This window comes from Bos indicus x Bos taurus, chromosome 9 (genome assembly GCF_003369695.1).
Source record: "Bos indicus x Bos taurus breed Angus x Brahman F1 hybrid chromosome 9, Bos_hybrid_MaternalHap_v2.0, whole genome shotgun sequence".
In the NCBI taxonomy this organism is placed as follows: domain Eukaryota; kingdom Metazoa; phylum Chordata; class Mammalia; order Artiodactyla; family Bovidae; genus Bos; species Bos indicus x Bos taurus.
In genome coordinates this window covers 81,544,696-81,568,473 of record NC_040084.1, presented here as the reverse complement: position 1 = coordinate 81,568,473, position 23,778 = coordinate 81,544,696, and the positions used below count along the sequence as shown (strand labels likewise).

The 23,778-nt window shown below is 40.9% G+C and overlaps 1 protein-coding gene across 1 annotated transcript in view; it reads right to left on the bottom strand.

The window, feature by feature from the left end:
* STX11 (syntaxin 11) overlaps window positions 1–15,989 on the bottom strand; it is a 31,173-nt gene extending 15,184 nt beyond the window's left edge. The window contains exon 1 of the mRNA XM_027551765.1: window positions 15,809–15,989. The gene's annotated coding sequence lies outside the window, so the exon portion shown is untranslated. The remainder of the gene's footprint in view (window positions 1–15,808) is intronic.
* Window positions 15,990–23,778: the final 7,789 nt, after the last annotated feature.

The following is a 23,778-nucleotide window of genomic DNA, read 5'->3' as shown; positions in this document are numbered from 1 at the left end:
ACTCTTTGCAACCCTGTGGATTGTAGCCCGCCAGGCTCCTGTATCCACAGGATTCTCCAGGCGAGAATACTGGAGGGGGTTGCCATGCCCTTCTCCAGGGGAATCTTCCCCACCCAGGAATCAGAGTCTTGTCTCTTCCAACTCCAGCACTGCCAGACAGGTTCTTTACCACTAGCGTCACCTGGGAAACTCACAACATGATATTAGGAGTTACGGCTTTGCACATTTTCCATCCATAATCAGTTTATTTCATGAGGTAGTTTATTCAAAATACTTCAAGTACTATTCCTTAAGAAACCCATACAGACCAAGTGATTTTAAATGATCCTATAAAACCAAACAACTATTCTGATATCAGTTTCTATATTATTCCTATAACTCAGGTGACAGAATATTAATGCCCTAGATTCAACATTAAAAAAACGAAGATCATGGCATCTGGTCCCATTACTTCATGGCAAATAGAAGGGGAAAAAATGGAAACAGTGACAGACTTTATTTTTGGGGGCTCCAAAATCACTGCAGATAATGACTGCAGCATGAAATTAAGATTCTTGCTCCTTGGAAGGAAAGCTATGACAAACCTAGATAGTGTATTAAAAAGCAGAAACCACTTTGCTGACAAAGGTCGATATAGTCAAAGCTGTGGTTTTTCCAGTAGTCATGTATGGATGTGATAGCTGAACCATAAATAAGGCTGAGAGCCAAAAAATTGATGCTTTCGAATTGTGATGCTGGAGAAGACTCTTGAGAGTCCCTTGGACAGCAAGGAGATCAAACCAGTCAATCCAAAAGGAAATCAACCCTGAATATTCACTGGAAGGACTGATGCTGAAGCTGAAGCTCCAATACATTGGCCACATTATAAAAGAAGTTGCTGCTGGGAAAGACTGAAGGCAAAAGGAGAAGGGGGCAGCAGAGAATGAGATGGTTAGACAGCATCACCAACTCAATGGACATGAAATTGAGCAAACTCCAGGAGATAGTCCATGGGATAGCAGAGAGTTGGATACGACTGAGTGACTAACACACACACACACACACACACACACGTTTAAACAAGATCTATATTCTGAGTAAAATGGCAAATTGAACATTACTTTTTCTTTCTTCCAAAATTCCACTAAAGGAACTTTGGAAAAGGCATACACCAACAAGATAAAGAACAATATAGAAGAAAGCAGCAACAAAATTTCAGAATTTGTAAAGCAAATGGGCCAATGGTAACTAACGCAGCAGATTCAAGAAAGTCGAATCCTAAGAAAAAAGTGGAGAAGACCAAGAAATGATTACATCATAAACAAGTACTCAAAGGCTTAGGAACCAGAACTGAAAGCTGAGGACAGAAAAGGAGGCTGTGGTGGTGGGATGATAACAAATATGTTTGGTTAGAAGCCTTCTTAAAAAGTGAGTGTAGGAATTCCTCTGGTGGTTCAGTGGGTAAAACATCACACTCCCAGTGCAGGAGGCCTGGTCAGGGAACTAGATCCCACATGCCACACTAAGAATTTGCATGCTGCAACTAAAAGATTTCACATGCTGCGACTAAGACCCGGCACAAAAGAATAAAAATATTTATAAAAATATTTTTTAAAAAAGAGGTGAGTGTATCCTACTGTGGCAGGAGGGTAGCAAAGCTAGAATCTGAACCGAGACTGGGTTAGAGATGCCCACCTAAAGAGAAGATGTTTAAGTGAATGTCTTCATCTGCCTACCGTCCAGCACACTGACCTGCAGCCTATAGGCGGGAGAATGGAAGACCCTTTTCCATAAAGCAGAAAGAAAGAAAAAGAAGCAAAAAATAACAGAATAGATGGGACTTTAGGGGTCCAACCGTTTAAGTTCAAATTCCAAATAATAGGAATTCCAGAGAGAAAGAAATAGAAACTAACAGCAACAATAGAAAAACACAATTAACTTCTAGAAAAGCAAAAAGAAATATGTAGTTACAGGAAAGTAATCATGGCTCAGCTGTGATCGGCATTTTCATAATCATAAAATATAATCATAGAATACTGACCTAACAAAGTATAATGGAATTGTGTTGGGAGAACGGGACAGGAAGAGTGTGTGTCTATGGAAAAGAGGTGTGAAAGTGAAATTAAAAAACCATCTTCCACACAGAGAAGTCAATAGGTCACACCTAAAACAAAATAGAAAGCAATCAAGGAATAGTAATAGAAATGTGTTATTTAGAGACATGAATATACATACTAAAGATACAGCAAAAATAGTCGAAAGTAGCTGCCTTTGGGAAGGGGAAGTGAAATAGACTTTTTTGTCATTAGACTTTTCTTTTTATTAAATGTTTTATGTAATTAGTTCACTCTACATGTAAGTTTGATGAAATTAAAAAAGAGAAAAAGAAACAGAAAGAAGAAGGAAGTGGGGCAGGAAGGAAGGGAGAAGAGGAGGGTGGGAGGGGAGAAAGCAGGAAGGAAAAAAGAAGGCTTTCTAGAAATCCACAACACCAGTCCAAAGGGCAATGATACAAATTTATGAGTTTGGCTTGGGGTTAACCAGAAGCTCTCTAGGAACCCTCCGTCTTGTCTGCTCATTTCCTTCTCATGTCAACATTTCTTTACAGGTTCTGCTATAGCACTGACACTTAGACACAGTTATAAGTGCAATCTGAAACTCTCCTCAAGTTAATATTTTGACGGAACTAAATCCAAAATTCCTGACAGAGTTAAAAAATAAATATGAAAACGAAAGTGATCCTAAAATAAAACTCAAATAATAAATGGTTAATTTTTTTAGAAATTGGAAAGAACACAACACTGGTGAAGCAGAGGAAGCCCTGCAGATATGAACGCCTATTATAAGACAAACATTCAAGGTGTGATCCCTGGAGAAGGAAATGGCAACCCACTCCAGTATTCTTGCTTGGAGAATCCCATGGACAGAGGAGCCTGGTGGGCTACTGTGCATAGAGTCACAGAGTCAGATGCGACTGAGTGAATAAGCACACAAAGATGTGATACTTTTGCGAACATGAAAAGCAAATAAATGGACATGAATAAAACAAGGAGAAATAAACCAATTATATATAAAATGTTAGTTTATGAAGAAGAAGCCATTGAAAAATAATAGGAGAGGAAAGAATTTAAGCAACTAGAATGATGTAACTGATGGGCAAGAATTTATTAAAAAAAATAATTTATTTCTCTCTAATCCTTATCACAGACCCCATAATATACCTCAGAAACATGAAAGAGTTAAAAATGCAAATGTCAATAACAGTAACATTAATAGAAAACAAAATGGAGTATTTATCAGTACTCTGGGATAATGATAACTTTAAACTGGATTGGAGGTTGTAAGGGAATTCGCAAAGAAAAAGATAACCAAATGTGACTACACAAAATTTGAAAATTCTGTGCAACAAAAATAATAATAAATGTTAAAAATCAAAGCAAGAGACCAGAAGAAAATATTTGCACAAAACATAATAGACAATAGATAGATATACAATGTTATATGAATACACAATCTTAAACAGAAAGAAAATAAGATGACAAAATATATTGAGGAAAACATAAAAAGACAATCACAGGAAATAAAATATTCTCAATAAAAATATGAAATGACAAGATCTGCTCTTTAGCAAATAAATACAAATTAAAAATAAGATACTACTTTAGACTAACAGAAATAAGACAGAAAAAAACCACAATACAAGGTTTATTGATGCCTTAGTTACCGGATGGAAGGAACAAAATTGAAAATGTTTACTGTATGTTTATGCTCTGTCAGTGGTAGGTGTAGGGGTCTAGATGTCAACAGGAGAAAATGTCCATGCACTCAGTTTCAGCAAAGGGCAGTTAATATCTTGAGAAGTTTTCTAATTAAACAAAAACAAAAGAATGCTGACTACATGGAATTTTCTTCCACCAACTGTTAATCTTTTCAGATGGGTTGGTACTACTATAATTTTGACTCTTTAAGGAATAAGCTTCATCCTCTAAAGAGGTCTACATTTTCAAAAGAGAAAAATATTTCAGCTCACCAGCAGGAACTGAAAAAAGTTTTTCTTCTCACAGTATAGTATTCCCTTTTATGTGGAATCCAAAAAAAGAAATGATACAAATGAACTTGTTTACAAAACAGTAAGAGACTTACAGAGAACTAGCTTACGGTTGCCAGGAGGAAGAACAGAAGGAAAGGGATAGTTAGGGAGTTTGGGATAGACATGTACACACTGCTTTATTTAAAATGGATAACCAACAAGGACTTACTGTATATCACAGGGAACTCTGCTCAGTATTATGTGGCAGTCTGGATGGGAGGGGAATTTGGGGGAGAATGGATACACATACATGTATGGCTGAGTCCCTTTGCTGTCCATCTGAAACTATCACAACATTGTCCATTGGCTACACTGCAATATAAAATAAAAAATTAAATATAGGGACTTCCCTTCTGGCCCAGTGATTAAGAAACTTCCTTGTAATGCAGGGGACATGGGTTCGATCCCAGGTCTGGTAACTAAAATTCCACATGCCTTGGGGCAACTACCTCACACTCCAGAGCTCACAGGCTGCAACGAAAGATCCCTCATGCTGCAACTGAGACCTGATGCAGCCATAAATAAAGATTTTTTAAGTTAAATATATTTTAAAAATCTCATGGAAGTTTCTCAATGAAAAAAACTCTCAATGAAAATATAAAAGCTGAACTAATTTACAAAAGTTTTCAATTGGATTCACCGTGGTTAAACTTGTCACCCACCTACACTCAGCAATAAACCAAGCTCGAACTATGAAAAATAGAAAGTATAAGAACTGATGCAATGATTTCCTCATCTTTCATATACTCCCTGTATATCAATACAATATTTATAGTAGAAGCAAGAAAAAAATGAGAACATAAATTACATTTGCAATACTAAGCAATATGCCAAGCATGGGCAGAAAGATAAGAGAAAACATGGCTTATGGTCATCACAGGACATCACTTGTCCATTCATTTAAAATCACACTTCAAATCTGAGTTATATTTTAACTCTCATTCTAGTCTTTAATTCCACTTTTTTAGTGTCAATGTTGTTTTGAGATGCTAGATGGTGGACAGTGCCGATGTGTTTAAGTTGACTGAAGTGAGACACAGCGGAGCATTCTACACTTCCATCTACATCTAGTAAACATTGTTCCATGACGACCTAACCCTCCCTTCCCGTAAATCAGCCAAACAGATTCTTTTTTTTTTTTTGGTCACACCATGAGGCTTGTGGGATCTTAGTTTCCTGACCAGAGATTGAATCTGGCCTTGTCAGTGAAAGTGCCCAAGTCCTAACCACTGGACCAACAGGGAATTCCCCAATGGATGGTATTCTTAGTAAAGCAGACATTCATAGGTTAAATGTGCACATATTTGCTTTGTGATATCTGGTTAAACAGGAAATAGATTCTTAGTAGAGAAGCAATCTGGTTACTTTCTCAACCCAAGGACTCTTAATTCAAATACTATGTTTATTTATTTACTGTAATCAGTTCAGTTCAGTTCCTCAGTCGTGTCCGACTCTTTACGACCCCGTGGACTGCAGCACACCAGGCTTCCCTGTCTATCACCAACTCCCAGAGCTTACTCACACTCATGTCCATCAAGGCGGTGATGCCATCCAACCAACTCATCCTCTGTCACCCCCTTCTCCTCCTGCCTTCCATCTTTCCCAGCATCATGGTTTTTTCAAATGAGTCAGTTCTTCCCACCAGGTGGCCAAAGTACTGGAGTTTCAGCTTCAGCATCAGTCCTTCCAATGAATATTCAGGACTGATTTCTTTTAGGATTGACTGGTTTGATCTTGCAGTCCAAGGGACTCTCAAGAGTCTTCTCCAACACCACAGTTCAAAAGCATCAATTCTTCAGCACTCAGCTTTCTTTATAGTCCAACTCTCACATCCATACATGACCACTGGAAAAACCATAGCTTTAACTAGATGGACTTTTGTTGGACATAAATAAATTGCAGTAGAAGACATGTAGAAGATTAAAAAATCAAGAAGTCACAATTGCTGCCCTCAACTAAGTTTTAAAATGTATAGTGAGAAATAAGCAGGTACAGAAATAATCCAAGAGCGAGAACTGGCCATAAAAGGAGTAAAAGGACTCAGCATGAGCTGCTAAGCCAGGCAGAGTGACAACACCAGTGCCAGGCCCTCCCACAGCAGGGCCAAGAAAATGAAGTGGAAAGACGAGAAGTCAGAGCAGACACTGACCTCTGAGCAAAGGTGCCTCTACCTTGATCTAAAACAAGATCCAAAGGCAAATCTGTCAAGCACCCTCCTAGGCTGTAATCATCAGATTCCTAAAGTTAACCCTTAAAAACACTGTAACATAAGCTCATAATTGTCAGCTTTAAGTTTATATTCCTTCACTGTATATTACATATTAAAATATTTATACATTAGCTTCTAGCAATGGCACATTGAAAGAGATGAATAGAAACTTTCTTCTCAGTTCCTTGCTATCTATTTTATTCATTAAATGAAGGCATTGAGGACTTTCCTGGTGGGCCAGTGGTTAAGACTTCACACTTCCAATGCAGGGGGCGCAGGTTCAATCCCTGGTTAGGGAACTAAGACCCTACATGCCATGCAGCCAAAAAAAAAAAAAAATGGAGTCACTTTCTTGTTCTATCTTTGCCAGTGTGTGTGCTCACAAACACACATGCGTGTGAAGGACTGGTCAATTTTGAACTAGATAGAACAAAAGATCTTCCTTTATTTAAAAAGAGGTCCCTTGTCTTAGAACCAGAGCCAGGCTCACAGATTCTATTTTTTATATAAACTGTGTTCCGTAAGAATGGGAAACTTTCTATGACCCAAGACTAAGCTGGGTTGCTGGCTCCATGATACTTCCTCTTTCCTGACATTCATCGTTTTCTATTGTTGATTGTTTCATTGCTTATCTTCTTTGTTGGCCAATAAGCTCAACGGGGTCAAGGGCTGTACTTACTGTGTTTGCCACGTGCCCTTGAGGGTCCAGCTCATAGAAGAGCCTCAGTAAATATCTGTTGAATAACTATGCTTGCCAGACTGGTTATTTCTTTCAACCATTTCTGATGAAGCTAGGTCTCTTGTACACAAAGAGGAAATGACACTCCTTATCTTCAAGATGAAGAAGACAAGGGACTTTCCTAGGGGTCCAGTGGTTATGACTCGACCCTTCCAATTCAGGGAAGTGGGTTCAATCCCTGGTGGGGGAACTAAATGCCACGCTTCAAGTTGCAGTCCCAAAAAAAGAGGACAGGCTGGTAGAAGGATAATAATAAATATAAGAATAGGGGGATAGATGGTTGTACTTTCTGAACTCACTGGAAGATGGAGAACTCAACTGGATGCTTCTAAATGGCTTATCAGGAGTTTGCTGAGCAAGGAAAAGGGGAAAGGACCAGGCAGAGACAACCCAGACCATTGAAGGTATAGGAACTAGAGCAATTCAGTGCTGCAAGGGTGAACAAAACATCAAATTTTGCTAGGAGTTTATCAGACTACTCTTTAGGTGACTAATATTTCCTGCAATAACCTGCCTCAAAATCAGTGCTTTTCCCTTTGAAGAAAAATGTGCTGTGCTGTGCTTAGTCACTCAGTTGTATCCAACTCCTTGCAACCTCATGGACTACAGCGTGACAGGCTCCTCAGTCCATGGGGATTCTCCAGGCAAGAATACTGGAGTGGGTTGCCATTCCCTCCTCCAGGGAATCTTCCAACCCAGGGATCAAACCCAGGTCTCCCACATTGCAGGTGGATTCTTTACCATCTGAGCCACCACGGAAATAATTATTCCCTATTTCAATGAATCAGGTAATATATTTTCCTATCATAGTAATCTGTCTCATTCTATTAGATGGTCATTTAAAGCTTTAAGACAGCACCTCAAAGTTTCACCTGGCATAAGATTTTCTGGAACCTCCTTATCCTCCTAGAAATTACTGATTCCTATAAATTTACTGATTCTCTCCCGACCCCCAACCTTTTTATCTACAACTATTCCAGGAATTTGGCATCTCTCCCCCAGTTATCAAGACAGTAAAAGGCCAAGCCAGAAACTCCTCTCTCAAGCAATCCCAGCCAGGAAATTTGGGCCAGGCTCTCCAGTGACCAAGCCAGGAATATGCTCTAAAGGACAAAGAGCAAATATCACTAAATCCATCCTGCTGGGATTAAGGCTCAGGTGCTCCTCTGCTCCACAGTTCCTGTGACTTTTCACTAACCTGAAAAATCCCAAGAGGCTCGGTCACCATCAAGGGCATAAGAGTTCAGGCAATGGAACTTGAACTATAGCACAGATCAAAACCATCTGTGGAAAATGGGTTGAAAATGTCAATTCATGGTTTCCACTATTAAAGATCCTACTCTAGCAGATCTTGAATGTAAACCTGGACTTTCTTTTCTGTTTTCTTTTTGTTGCTTGTTTGTGGGGCATGTTTTAAAATACCCCAGGCAATTCTGATCTTATAATCTACAGGCTACACACTGAGATTCACTGGACTGATTTGGGGCCTTTCAAAGGCTTTTTAAAAAGGGAGAGGTGAGGAGGGAGAGGAGAGAGAAAATGTAGCCTAATGTAGCCTAATAAATATACTGTGCTTAGTCACTCAGTCGTGTCCAACTCTTTGCGACCCCATGGACTGTAGCCCTCCAAGCAGCCTAATAAATAGAGCCTAATAAAATCACTTACCATTTAACAATGGTAAAGCCTTGCTGCTGTTGTTGTTCAGTCACTAACTGGTATCTGATTCTTCGGGATCTCATGGACTGCAGCACACCACTCCCTTGTCCTTCACTATCTCTTGGAGTTTGCTCAAACTCATGTCCATTGAATCCGTGATGCCATCCAACCATCTCATCCTCTGCTATCCCCTTCTCCTGCCTTCAATCTTTCCCACCTTCAGGGTCTTTTCCAATGAGTCAGCTCTTCACATCAGGTGGCCAATACTTGAATTAGTAAGTACTAATTCAAATACAGTAAAGTCTTGAATTACAGGAAAGACCAGCTCTTCTGCCCGTTGTCTGAACGGCCTGCATGTTTGGTTAGCCTTCTCTGTGATGCACCCTTCTCCACTCATCCTGGTCGACTCTCACCTGGCTCTTCTGCTCATAATCTTCCCAGGATTAAGACTACTATCTTCTTGATCTCTGATTATCTCTTCTATATCCTCCAGGGTCTTGGACAAAACCCCAGCATTCTGGGCTCCACTTAGCAGGGCAAATCTGGCTCAGAAGGACATGGCAAAGCCCTCATGGAGGAGAATGCTGCCTTCCAGAGAAATGCAGTGGTTGACGAGATACTCACATCCCCTTCAGGACCAAGGCCCTTGCTCCTCCAGCTGCCAGGAATGTTGACTGTAGAAGGTTCACAGCTCCAGCAACTGCCTTTGACTAAATAAAGGGAGTTGCTTGGCCCAAGATTACACACTTCTGCCTGGATACAGCCCACATCCAATGACGAGTTGATGCCAGGGATACAATGACCAGGCCCCATGCTTCAAGATGGCATAACAATTCTGAAGGGCCATCCCACCTCCAAGCTTCCCCACTGTGAAGACCACCCTTGTACCTGCACTGCAGTTCATCCTTCCCTCTGCACATTCCTGCTCTCCTCTCCGCCTCCAAGTCCTCTCTCAGAGTACCTCCCAATAAGTTTCTCATATGCAAGTCTCAGAGTCTGTTCCCAGGAAACTTGACCTAAGGTCAAAAGAGGAAACTTGCCTCTTTTAGTCGAGTAATGACAGCATAGTGCACTGGGCCTCTTCTCAGGTAATGCTGGGAGGTCATTTAACCTCTCCAGCGGTCTCCTTCCTCATCTACACAACTAAAATACAGAAAATAATAATACTTGTCATATCTATTTTGCCAGAGTTTTATGAGAATTAAAAGAGAAAATATCTATGAGATTACTTTGTAAGGAACGAGAACTGTAGTATCCTGTCAACTGATATCACTGTATGTTGGTTTGAAGTGAAGTGAAGTGAAGTCCCTCAGTCGTGTCTGACTCTTTTCGACCCCATGGACTGTAGCATACTACACTCCTCCGTCCATGGGATTTTCCAGGCAAGAGTACTGGAGTGGGTTGCCATTTCCTTCTCCAGAGGATCTTCCTGACCCAGGGATCGAACCGAGGTCTCCCGCACTGTAGGCAGACGCTTTACTGCCTGAGCCACCAGGGAAGTCCATATGTTGGTTTAGCCATGTAATAATCAGGGAAGAGGGGGGAAAAAAAGGGGGGGATATCTACTAATATTATAGAATTCCGCTTACACACTGTACTTGATTTTATCTCAAATCAATAGATTTGTGTCACCAATCTGTGTGTTATGTCACCCAGGAACATAACAGAAATTAAAAGCAAAACCAGGAATGAGACAGGCATTGATGCAACTCTGAAACAAAAGTGAGAACAATCCTTGTTGCCTCTTTTTCCATGTGAAGATAGCAACTGAGCCATTCCCATTACTCTAAAAAGTCAGAATTTACAATATTACCCAACAAGTTATGCAACAGCACGAAATGTCGTATATCTTTGAATAGAGAAATAAGTGAAACAATTGGATATACAAAATGGGGAACACTTTACTAAGCAACTTTGTACTTTCTAAATTACCTTGATACTGTATCCACTAGAAAGAAAAAAAGTATATAAACTAATTGAAAACATTCAATTAGCTCAAGAAAGATAAATGAAAATTACCAATCCTAAAACTTCTTCCTACTAAAAATAATCAAATTATTGAGTTTTACAAAGAACTTGAGTGAGATACACAAATAGTGTCTGGTATCCACAAACTCAGAAGGAGTAACCAGCAAACTTACTCTGACAGATGGTTTCATAGTCAGCAAAAGTCACAGAATAGTTAGAACTCAGAGGAGGCTGAGAGACCTACAAGAGCCCTTAACTCTGGCAATTCTCTGCACTCAGGGAAACCACAGTGGAAATGAGGAGGCTAGACAAACCCACATGAAATATTAACCAAAACCCTTCCTTGCTTGTTCTCTGAACACTGAATGAGTAACAGGCAGGCATATAGGAATTTAGAGCAAGGGGTAAACATGTGGACTGGATTATCTCAGAAGGCTTTATGTCAGTTTCATATCATGGAAAACTATAAATATCGAGATTTCCTGGTAAATCTAAAGAAACGCTGAATGAAACATTTTGTTCATGCGTGGAGAAAACATTTCAAAACTTCAAGTGTTAGATATTTGAGCATTTTATAATTTCAAACTTAAGTGAGTTTGTAGATTCATTTAGGTACTACAGTAATTCAGTGTCTATAACCTTTACATGATCCAAAGGAGAGGCCGCTGAGGAAAAAGAGAATTAGACCTTGCTTGCTGGGCAAAAATCAGAGAATTGTTTCAAGCCAAAAGAGAGCGAATCATGAGCTGATGAGAATAGTGAAGAGTTGGGGTCAGATTTCGGGGTTTGATAGTGAAAAATATATTTATCAGGACCAAAGGAATGGACTTGTAAATAAAAATGACAGCCCAAACCCAGGAAACTTGAATCATTTTGTCCAGCTTAAATCAAGAAATCGGGAAACAGTGGCACCAGCCTCAACTTACCAAGATTCTGAAAGTTAGAAGCAGGAGAGGTTGGTAATTACCTGGTTTGGGGTAAAACCAAAGCAAAATAAGCCTCAGAATACAGATGATAAACCAAGACTGTAAGATCTGGAGCTGTTATGGACCTGCCTGCATCTGTTAGTAAATCTTCTACTATCAGACCCTGCTCAGTAGATGTATATCCCCTGGCCAGCCTTTCTGCTTCCCCATGGGAGGCATACTACAGATCTTAGTTATAACACACTGAGCATCTAAGAAACACAAGCAGCTTCCCAGGTGGCTCAGTGGTAAAGAATCTGCCTGCCAATGCAGGAGCCATAGGAGATGCGAGTTAGATCCCTGGGTCAGGAAGATCCCCTGGAGGAGGAAATAGAAACCCCCTTCAGTATTGTCTGGAGAATTCTGTGGACAGAGGAGCCTGGTGGGCTATGGTCTCTGGGGCTGCAAAGAGTCGGACACGACCAAAGTGACTTAGTATGCATGCACAGGCAGGAAACACAAAGTGTTGTGCATCTAAGTGCTTTGGGAAGGGTAGTAACTGAGGCACCTCTGAGGACACAGCTGTGGAAGCTCTGGGAACCTTCAGACATGTTAAATCTCCATTAAAATATTTTCAATTCCCAGGAGAAATGCTCTGATTAAGCTAAGCTTATTCTTAGACCAACCAGGTACTTCTTGGGATAAGGGGAGGGGCAGAGGTGCTGCAGCACAATGGGACGCCTGGGAGCCATCTCAGGTACTGGGCTATTCCTCGCTGTGAGAGGATTGTCAGAATCAGGAGAATGACTCCAATCTGAGTTTACCACAGTGTCCAAAACATCACTCATTCATTCATAGAGACAGCCTATCAGAGCAAAGTGGTAAGAACATAAGCAAGTAAAACAAAACAAAACCCAAACACACAAAAAGTACACAAGCAAGCTCTGCATTTTGATGTATAGCTTTCTAAAGTGCATCATAAATGTACATGTACATATGAACATTTTTTTAGAGTTAAGAACATGCTATTCATACAGTTTATAACTCAGTAATAGACTGTTAATATTTAGTTATGTCAGTAAACATTCTAAACATAAAAAACGAAAACAGAATACAAGCAAGTTCTGGAGTCAAAGACGCTCAGGATCAAATCCTGGCTCTGACAATTACTAACACTGCACTTTCTGCACCAGTCAAAAGTAGTTAACAACAGTGCCTATCTCAGAGGATTGCAATAAGGAGTGAGAGACTTGATTCACATAATGAGCCTAGAATAAAGCCTAGAACTTAATATGTACTCAGTAAACGTTAGCTGTTATTAGTATTCCTTCAAAAGTGTTTTATGAGTACTGACTACATGCCAAACCCTGTAGAGGTCCTCATTATCCTTGAAACCAAGCCTACGCTTCTATTTATCTTCCCATCATAGTCATTAACTAGAAATGTGGGAGTCATCCCAACCTCCTCCCGCTCTCTCACTGCCACTTCTGGGTTCCGGGCCAGATTCCACCTACTAAACACCTCTCAGCTCCTTCCCTCTTTTCTGTCCCTCACTATCACTGCTTGACTCAAGGCTTCTTTAATTTCTCATCTTGACTATTCCAACAATCTCCTCCATGTCACCCAACGGCCAGTGCCACGCTCATCCAACCTATTCTCTATCTTGAGTCAAAGTTGGCTTTTCCAAACACAGATGAATCTGATAATATCATTCACATGATTAAAGTCCTTTATAGGATAAACTCAAACCTCTTACATGACATATGGGCCTATGTGATCTGACCCAGTCTGTCTCCAACCCTCTCCCCAGCCATTGTCCACCCTGAACAGGCTGATCCTTCTGCTGGGTCATCTATCCCTCCATTGGATGACTAATCCTCCTCTTACATTAAGCTTCATTATTTAATCGATGCCTACTCCCTAAAACTTATCATGACAAAGCCTGTGCCAAATTCAAGGAGTACAATGATGAAGATCACACTCAATATTTTCTCACAGAAAAAGTAATTTTGAGGCTCTTGAAAGAGAAACAAAATATGGAAATTAAGAAAAATTTGTGTCAAATTTAGCACTGTTTCCCTTACTTGGTGGATATCTTACAGAATTGGAAAAAACTGGATCTATTTTGGTATTAGCTCCAAAAAGTACTTCAGCAGATTTCAGTCCCAACAGTGGATTTACTCATGTTGAGTTATACAGCTATAATGTGTTAGAAAAGATTGATCTGAACTGTAAAAACAATGATCAGAAAGTTGTTTCAATATGGTGTTGTAATGTTTCTGCTGCTGCTAAGTTGCTTCAGTCGTGTCCGACTCTGTGTGACCCCATAGACGGCAGCCCATCAGGCTCCCCTGTCCCTGGGATTCTCCAGGCAAGAACACTGGAGTGGGTTGCCATTTCCTTCTCCAATGCATGAAAGTGAAAAGTGAAAGTGAAGTCGCTCAGTCGTGTCTGACTCTTAGTGACCCCATGGACTGCAGCCCATCAGGCTCCTCCATCCATGGGATTTTCCAGGCAAGAGTACTGGAGTGGGGTGCCATTGCCATTAATTAGTCACTTTAAAATGTCTGTGGTTATCTAGGGGTAATAACAGGTTGGGCTTATTTTTACATGATTACTAGATAATTTGAAATGTGATTAATTAAAAAATACACTCTAAAAACCATGCCTTTCTTATTAATATGTTTTAAAATCACTTATTGAATGAAACACTGACTGAATGAGCTCAACAGGCTGCCTTCAAAGAAAAGCAGATGATTAAACTCAAATCCTCATCATTCTTCCAGCAATGATGATCCTCTTCATTCAGAATCCCAGAGCTGCAGGAACTTCAGTCATATTGGGACAGAGGCTCAACTGTGAGCATAGGTCTGTCATTGCACTCATCTCCTACTGGATTTTCTAGGGGATTTGCCAGCCTTCTACACTGGTCATTAGGGTTCTTGTCAGCAAGATCCTGTCTTATTATCAATTATATAACCAGAGTTCGATAAAGAGACTGGCACAGAGAAGGTGTCCAATAACTGTTTGCTGGGTTGAATTCAACTCAACTCCAACAGTGATGCTGTCCACATCTCTACTGTATCTCTATCCAGCTGCAATAGGACTTACCAGCTTGAACATTTTAATTTCTCAGCTCCAAGGGGTATCCACCATCTTCACAATTTTTTACATGGCACTAATATATAAAGACAAACTGTCCAGAAGATTTCGATTCAGCGTGACATACAATTACTATGTAACATGACATGTTTCCACCACCCCATCCCAGCAGAAGCAGTAACAAACCAGTTATTGAATAACGAAATTAAATTTCTCTTGGGGCCTCTGTGGCAAAGCACATGATTTTAATGGTTATCTTCCATCAGCCTGGTGAGCCTAGCTGGTATGCTGTACCATCCAGGCGCTCTTGGAAACAAAACTTTAAACTATTACTTCCTTTACAATCAGTTCCAGTTTATCAGCGCCTGCATTTCACATCTTAATCTCATTTTAAATACAGCCAGAGCAAACCTCACTTTTCAAAAGTTCATTAACGAAGTCTCACATGTAAGAGAGCAGCTCTATGACTCATTTTTGGATACCCGAAATAACAACTCCTCCCTTTGCTGAGAAACGGCTTCAACAAGTGCGTGAGAATCACCGGAAGTAATACAGATCTTGAGCAGTGCGAGCCAAGCCTAGAATTCCCTCTCTGGACGGTGTGGAGCACCTAGGCGCTGCAACTATCTCTTGTCTCCATTCTACTAAAAAGAAGAAGAAGGGGAAAAAAAGTCTTCTGTAGGCTGGGAAGGAAATATTTCAAGTCAGTACGACTTCTCTGTATTTCTTGGCTCCTGAGTCATACTGCCAAGCTGGTTAGAAAGTGCAACCTAATAGGAAGTGAAGAGGTGATCGAAATCATGCCCCTTCTAATTCCAAAAACAAACACAATCCCCCCAAACTTCAGCCTTTCGACTGGAAAAACAAAAGCAGTCTTGGGTGGATACCGTATAAAAGAAGCCTACCAACAGGTGTCAGTGAAATAATTTCTAAGAAGCCCTAAATGCGCAGACCTTGTCCATTAGGTGGAAAAAACAATCACTCCTCTCAGAATTAGAGGTGTCCCCCGACGTGAACAGGCGGCGAGGGACCCGAGGCGCTCCCTCCCCGAAGGCATCCCTCGCGTCCCCGAGCGAGCGAGTACCCCTGCGGCCGCACGCCTACAGCGCTCAGCCTCTCCTGAAAGAGAGAAAAAGAGCCCCAAGGAGAGGAACACGAACCAGGAACGGGACCGCGCGGGCGACCCCAGGAGCCGGCTCCAGTGGGCGCGCGTCCCAGCGCGGGTGGAAACCTGCGGCTCGACTCCCGGTGGATGGGCTCCCGGCGCCTCCCGCGGCTCCTCCAGGGCCGCCCGAGCTCCGCGCCGCCGCCGCCGCATCTGGGCGCCCGCCCGGCCCCGCGGGCGTCGGAAGCACCCACAGCTGGGGACCAGGCCCCGCCCCCGGGCGACGGCCCCGGCTCCCCGCCCCGCCCCGCCCCTCCCCGCCTTGAGCGTGTGCTTTCCGGACCCCGGGCAGCGGGGCCGACCCCCTCCAGCCTCCTCTCACTCACGTGCGCCCCGGATGCTCCGCGCGGGGGCGACGAGGATCAGCCGCGAAGTGTGCCGCCCGGGGCACTTCACCGCGTTCCCTAGCCTCCTCTTCCTTGGAGGGCCCCCTGGAAGCCGGGTGGCGGGGGTGGCTCAAAGGCGCTGGATTTTCCCCGGGGATCCCCCCGCGCTGGTGACGTTTGCAGGCCGTGCCGGTGTGTTTCCCGCGCGGTTCTCAGTGCGGAGGTGACTGTGGCCGGCCCTGCACCTGTCCCTACCCTGTAGGCGGCCGGCAGGGAGGCTGCGAGTCACCCCGAGGCTGAGTATCTTCTTCCCAGAACTCACTCTAATTCACCCCTTTCCAGTGAGCTTTTAAACACCAGTCCGGCTCGTTCACTCATTCAGTACCCACCCAGCGTCCACACAGGCGATGAGGATGCTATGTGGTCTAAAGCACCGCCAAGACATTACCCGCAAAGACCTGGAATTCCAGTGAGGAAAGATCGACAGATAAAGTGCTTGTCATGTGAGATTAGTGGTATATTGAATAAGCCTGAGGCTTAAAAGTTAGAAAATGCTCAAGAAGGGGGATGAAATAGATCTTCGTTGATGGGGAATGTCAAAGAAATGCAGAGTCAACCGAAAGAGCTTCCACAGCCAGAGGGGGAGCAATTTGAACAGCAAGACAAAGTAGTATTAGATTACAAACTAGGCTGAAGCTGAAACTCCAATACTTTGGCCAACTGATGCGGAGAACTGACTCATTTGAAAAGACCCTGATGCTGGGAAAGACTGAAGGCAGAAGGAGAAGGGGATGACAGAGGATGAGATGGTTGGAAGGCATTACCAACTGGATGGACATGAGTTTGATTAAGCTCTGGGAGTTGGTGATGGACAGGGAAGCCTGGCCTGCTGCAGTCCATGGGGTCGCAAAGAGTCAGACACGACTGAGCTACTGAACTTAACTGAACTGAATATTTCTAAAAGCTGTGAATATTATAAAAAACAAAGAAAGTGTGAAAAACTGATACAGCCTAGAGCATCCTAAGGAAACCTGACAACTAAATATATGTGGGATCCTGGATGGGATCCTGGGACCGGGAAAGGCTTTTCTGTAAAAACTAAGGCAATATGAATAAAGTATGGACTTCTGTTACAATATCAAGATTAGTACATGAGTTATGATGATGTACCTTACTTAATTGTACAATGATAATAATAGGAGAAAATGGGAACAAGATTTACGGAAACTCTCTTATTATCTTTGTAATTTTTTTTCTGTAAATCTAAAACCATTTGAAAAAAAACTAAGTTTAGGGACTTCCCTGGGGGTCCAGTGGTTAAGAATGTGCCTTCTGCTGTTTACAGTAGATAGGACATGGAAGCAACCTAGATGTCCATCAGCAGACAAATGGATAAGAAAGTTGTGACACATATACACAATGGAATATTACTCAGGTATTAAAAAGAAAGCATTTGAGTCAGTTCTAATGAGGTGGATGAAACTGGAGCCTATTATACACAGTGAAGTAAGTCAGAAAGAAAAGCACCAATACAGTATATTAACGCATACATATGGAATTTAGAAAGATGGTAACAAGACAGCAAGACAGCAAAAGAGACACAGATGCAAGACAGCAAAAGAGACACCAATGTAAAGAACACACTTTTGGACTCTGTGGCAGAAGGTAGGGTGGGATGATTTGAGAGAATAGCATTGAAACATGTATATTAGCATATGTGAAATAGATGACCAGTCCAAACTTGATGCATGAAACAGGGCATTCAAAAGCTGTGCACTGGGACAACCTGGAGGGAAGGGATGGAGGGAAGGGATGGGGAGGGGGGAGGGGAAGGGGTTCGAGACAGGGGGACACATGTACACCCATGGCTGAGTCATGTCAACGTATGGCAAAACAACACAATATTGTAATTAGTCTCCAATTAAAATTAATAAAACAATTAAAAAAAAGAATGTGCCTTCCAATTCAGGGGAGACAGATTCGATCCCTGCTCTGGGAAGATACCACATGCTGTGGGGCAACTAAACCTACTCACCACAACTACACAATCCACGCATTCTGGAACCCATGAGCCATAGTTAGAGAGAAGTCTAGGCACCACAATGAAAAATCCTGGGTGCTGCAACTAAGACCAGATGTAGCCATAAATAAATAAAATAATAAAGTTCATTTTAAAGGTGAAGCAAAGTAAGAGACATGAGGGATGCTATAAGAACTGAAGAAAATGGGTTTAATGCAAAGGCATCTAAGATAAAACAGTTTAGGGAGGAAGCAATGTAGGTATTTTGACCATTTCTTTTTTGTTGTTGTTTGTTTTTTGTTTTTGTTGTTGTTGTTTGTTTCTGTGGAAAACTTTGTTTTTTTTCTTTTTTAAAAATAAATTTATTCATTTTAATTGGAAGCTAATTACTTTACAATATTGTAGTGGTTTTGCCATACAGTGCCATGAATCAGCCACAGGTGTACATGTGTTCCCCATCTTGAACCCCCCTCCCACCTACCTCCCTATCCCATCCCTCTAGGTCCTCCCAGTGCACCAGCCCCAAGCAACCCTGTCTCATGCATTGAACCTGGACTGGCGATCCGTTTCACATATGATAATATACATGTTTCAATGCCATTCTCCCAAATCATTCCACCCTTGCCCTCTCCCACAGAGTCCAAAAGACTGTTTTAGACATCTGTGTCTTTTTTGCTGTCTTGCATATAGGGTTATCGTTACTATCTTTCTAAATTCCGAATATATGCGTTAGTATACTGTATTGATGTTTTTCTTCCTGACTTACTTCACTCTGTATAATAGGCTCCAGTTTCATCCACCTCATTAGAACTGATTCAAATGTATTCTTTTTAATGGCTGAGTAATATTCCATTGTGTCTATGTACCACAGCTTTCTTATCCATGTCTGCTGATGGACATCTAGGTTGCTTCCATTTCCTGGCTATTATAAACAGTACTGTGATGAACACTGGGGTACACATGTCTCTTTCAATTCTGGTTACCTTGGTGTGTATGCCAGCATTGAGTTTTCTGGGTCATATGGCAGTTCTGTTTTCAGCTTTTTAAGGAATCTCCACACTGTTCTCCATAGCGGCTGTACTAGTTTGCATTCCCACCAACAGTGTAAGAGGGTTCCCTTTTCTCCACACCCTCTCCAGCATTTATTGTTTGTAGACTTTTGGATAGCATCCATCTGACTGGCATAAAATGGTACCTCATTGTGGTTTTGATTTACATTTCTCTGATAATGAGTGATGTTGAGCATCTTTTCATGTGTTTGTTAGCCATCTGTATGTCTTCTTTGGAGAAATGTCTATTTAGTTCTTTGGCCCATTTTTTGATTGGGTCGTTTATTTTTCTGGAATTGGGCTGCAGGAGTTGCTTGTATATTTTTGAGATTAATTCTTTGTCTGTTGCTTCATTTGCTATTATTTTCTCCCATTCTGAAGGCTGTCTTTTCACCTTGCTTATAGTTTCCTTCATTGTGCAAAAGCTTTTAAGTTTAATTAGGTCCCATTTGTTTATTTTTGCTTTTATTTCCATTACTCTGGGAGGTGAGTCATAGAGGATCCTGCTGTGATTTATGTGGAGAGTGTTTTGCCTATGTTTTCCTCTGGGAGTTTTATAGTTTCTGGTCTTACATTTAGATCTTTAATCCACTTTGAATTTATTTTTGTGTATGGTGTTAGAAAGTGTTCTAGTTTCATTCTTTTACAAGTGGTTGACCAGTTTTCCCAGCACCACTTGTTAAAGAGATTGTCTTTTCTCCATTGTATATTCTTGCCTCCTTTGTGAAAACTAAGGTGTCCATAGGTGTGTGGATTTGTCTCTGGGCTTTCTATTTTGTTCCTTTGATCTATATTTCTGTCTTTGTGCAGTACCATACTATCTTGATGACTGTAGCTTTGTAGTATAGCCTGAAGTCAGACAGGTTGATTCCTCCAGTTCCATTCTTCTTTCTCAAGATTGCTTTGGCTATTCGAGGTTTTTTTGTATTTCCATACAAATTGTGAAATTATTTGTTCTAGTTCTGTGAAAAATACCATTGGTAGCTTGATAGGGATTGCATTGAATTATAGATTGCTTTGGGTAGTATACTCATTTTCACTATATTGATTCTTCCAGTCCATGAACATGATATATTTCTCCATCTATTTGTGTCCTCTTTGATTTCTTTCATCAGAGTTTATAGTTTTCTATATACAGGTCTTTTGTTTTTTTAGGTAGATATATTCCTAAGTATTTTATTCTTTTTGTTGCAATGATGAATGGAATTGTTTCCTTAATTTCTCTTTCTGTTTTCTCATTGTTAGTGTATAGGAATGCAAGGGATTTCTGTGTGTTAATTTTATATCCTGCAACTTTACTATATTCATTGATTGAGTGAGTGAAGTTGTTCAGCCATGTCAGACTCTTTGCAACCCCATGGACTGTAGCCCTCCAGGCTCCTCCATCCATGGGATTCTCCAGGCAAGAATACTGGAGTGGGTTGCCATTTCCTTCTCCAGGGGATCTTCCTGACCCAGGGATCAAACCCAGGTCTCCCGCATTGCAGGCAGACGCTTTAACCTCTGAGCCACCAGGGAAGCATATTCATTGATTAGTTCTAGTAATTTTCTGGTGGAGTCTTTAGGGTTTTCTATGTAGAGGATCATGTCATCTGCAAACAGTGAGAGTTTTACTTCTTCTTTTCCAATCTGGATCCCTTTTATTTCTTTTTCTGCTCTGATTGCTGTGGCCAAAACTTCCAAAACTATGTTGAATAGTAGTAGTGAGAGTGGGCACCCTTGTCTTGTTCCTGACTTTAGGGGAAATGTTTTCAATTTTTCACCATTGAAGATAATGTTTGCTGTGGGTTTGTCATATGTAGCTTTTATTATGTTGAGGTATGTTCCTTCTATTCCTGCTTTCTGGAGGGTTTTTATCATAAATGGATGCTGAATTTTGTCAAAGGCTTTCTCTGCATCTATTGAGATAATCATATGGTTTTTATCTTTCAATTTGTTAATGTGGTGTATTATGTTGATTGATTTGTAGATATTGAAGAATCCTTGCATCTCTGGGATAAAGCCCACTTGGTCATGATACATGATCTTTTTAATATGTTGTTGGATTCTGATTGCTAGAATTTTGTTAAGGATTTTTGCATCTATGTTCATCAGTGATATTGGCCTGTAGTTTTCTTTTTGTGTGGCATCTTTGTCTGATTTGGGTGTTAGGGTGATGGTGGCCTCAGAGAATGAGTTTGGAAATTTACCTTCCTCTGCAATTTTCTGGAAGAGTTTGAGTAATATAGGTGTTAGCTCTTCTCTAAATTTTTGGTAGAATTCAGCTGTGAAGCTGTCTGGTCCTGGGCTTTTGTTTGCTGGAAGATTTCTGATTATAGTTTCAATTTCTGTGCTTGTGATGGGTGTGTTAAGCTTTTCTATTTCTTCTTGGGTCAGTTTTGGAAAGTTGTACTTTTCTAAGAATTTGTCCATTTCTTCCAAGTTGCCCATTTTATTGGCATATAGTTGCTGATATAGTAGTCTCTTATGATCCTTTGTATTTTTGTGTTATCTGTTGTGATTTCTCCATTTTCATTTCTAATTTTGTTGATTTGATTTTTCTCCCTTTGTTTCTTGATGAGTCTCGCTAATTGTTTGTCAATTTTATTTATCTTCTCAAAAAACCAGCTTTTAGCTTTGTTGATTTTTGCTCTTGTCTCTTTTGTTTCTTGTGCATTTATTTCTGCCCTAAGTTTTAAGATTTCTTTCCTTCTACTAACCTTGGGGTTCTTCATTTCTTCATTTTCTAGTTGCTTTAGGTGTAAAGTTAGGTTATTTAGTTGACTTTTTTCTTGTTTCTTGAGATAAGCCTGGAAGATGAACCTTCCCCTTAGCACTAATTTTACAGTGTCCCATAGGTTTTGGGTTGTTGTGTTTTCATTTTCATTCATTTCTATGCATATTTTGATTTCTTTTTTGATTTCTTCTGTGATTTGTTGGTTATTTAGCAGACTGTTGTTCAGTCTCCATATGTTGGAATTTTAAATAGTTTTTCTCCTGTAATTGACATCTAATCTTACTGCATTGTGGTCAGAGAAGATGCTTGGAATGATTTAAGTTTTTTTTAACTTACCAAGGCTAGATTTATGGCCCAGGATGTGATCTATCCTGGAGAAGGTTCCATGTGCACTTGAGAAAAAGGTGAAATTCAGTGTTTTGGGGTGAAATGTCCTATAGATATCAATTAGGTCTAACTGGTCTACTGTATGATTTAAAGTTTGTGTTTCCTTGTTAATTTTCTGTTTAGTTGATCTATCCATAGGTGTGAGTGGGGTATTAAAGTCTCCTACTATTATTGTGTTATTGTTAATTTCCCCTTTCATACTTGTTAGCATTTGCCTTACATATTGTGGTGCTCTTATGTTGGGTGCATATATATTTATAATTGTTATATCTTCTTCTTGGATTGATCCTTTGATCATTATGTAGTGTCTTTCTTTGTCTCTTTTCACAACCTTTATTTTAGTCTATTTTATCTGATAGGAGTATTGCTACTTCTGCTTTCTTTTGGTTTCTATTTGTGTGGAATATCTTTTTCCAGCCATTCACTTTCAGTCTGTATGTGTCCTTTGTTTTGAGGTGGGTCTCTTGTAGACAACATGTATAGGGGTCTTATTTTTGTATCCATTCAGCCAGTCTTTGTCTTTGGGTTGGGGCATTCAACCTATTTACATTTAAGGTAATTATTGATAAGTATGACTGAAAGAGATGGGAACACCAGACCACCTGACCTGCCTCTTGAGAAAAATATATGCAGGTCAGGAAGCAACAGTTAGAACTGGACATGGAACAACAGACTGGTTCCAAATAGGAAAAGGGGTACGTCAAGGCTGTATATTGTCACCCTGCTTATTTAACTTCTATGCAGAGTACATCATGAGAAACACTGGGCTGGAAGAAGCACAAGCTGGAATCAAGATTGTCGGGAGAAATATCAATAACCTCAGATATGCAGATGACACCACCCTTATGGCAGAAAGTGAAGAGGAACTAAAAAGCCTCTTGTTGAAAGTGAAAGAGGAGAATGAAAAAGTTGGCTTAAAGCTCAACATTCAGAAAACGAAGATCATGGCATCTGGTCCCATCACTTCATCGCAAATAGATGGGGAAACAGTGGAAATACTGTCATACTTTATTTTGGGGGGCTCCAAAATCAGTGCAGATGGTGATTTCAGCCATGAAATTAAAAGACGCTTACTCCTTGGAAGGAAAGTTATGACCAACCTAGATAGCATATTAAGAAGCAGAGACATTACTTTACCAACAAAGATCCAGCAGTCAAGGCTATGGTTTTTCCAGTGGTCATGTATGGATGTGAGAGTTGGACTGTGACGAAGGCTGAACGCTGAAGAATTGATGCTTTTGAACTGTGGTGTTGGAGAAGACTCTTGAGAGTCCCTTGGACTGCAAGGAGGTCCAACCAGTCCATTCTAAAGGAGATTAGTCCTGGATGTTCATTGGAAGGACTGATGCTAAAGCTGAAACCCCAGTACTTTGGCCACCTCATGCAAAGAGTTGACTCATTGGAAAAAACTCTGATGCTGGGAGGGATTGGGGGCAGGAGGAGAAGGGGATGACAGAGGATGAGATG